The sequence below is a fragment of the Pteropus medius genome, unplaced genomic scaffold, assembly GCF_902729225.1.
Source record: "Pteropus medius unplaced genomic scaffold, Ma_sr-lr_union100, whole genome shotgun sequence".
Taxonomy (NCBI): Eukaryota; Metazoa; Chordata; class Mammalia; order Chiroptera; family Pteropodidae; genus Pteropus; species Pteropus medius.
Window position 1 is genome coordinate 2720596 of NW_024350927.1, and position 332 is coordinate 2720927.

Genomic DNA, 332 nt, shown 5'->3' on the forward strand with positions numbered 1-332 from the left:
ATTTCAAGTTTTTTTTTTTTTTCTGGGTTGGGACTATTATGAATAAAGCAGCTATGAATATTTTTTGCCCCTGGCTTTGGGTGCATAGAAGCTCTCATTCCTGTCAGGCGTCTACCCTGGAGTGGTCCCAGGCCTTTTGGACATTCTAAGTGAAAACACTTCAAGATAAGGGAAAAGGGAACTAGTGTGTGGCAGGCATGAGAATCTGAGGAGCGGAAAGGAGAGAGCGGGTGCCAGACCACAGCAGCCACGTTCAGAAGAAGATGTGAAAAGATGCTGGCCACCTGCCAACAGCATTTCCCCTTTCAGAAATGTCATCTGATCTTTTTTTT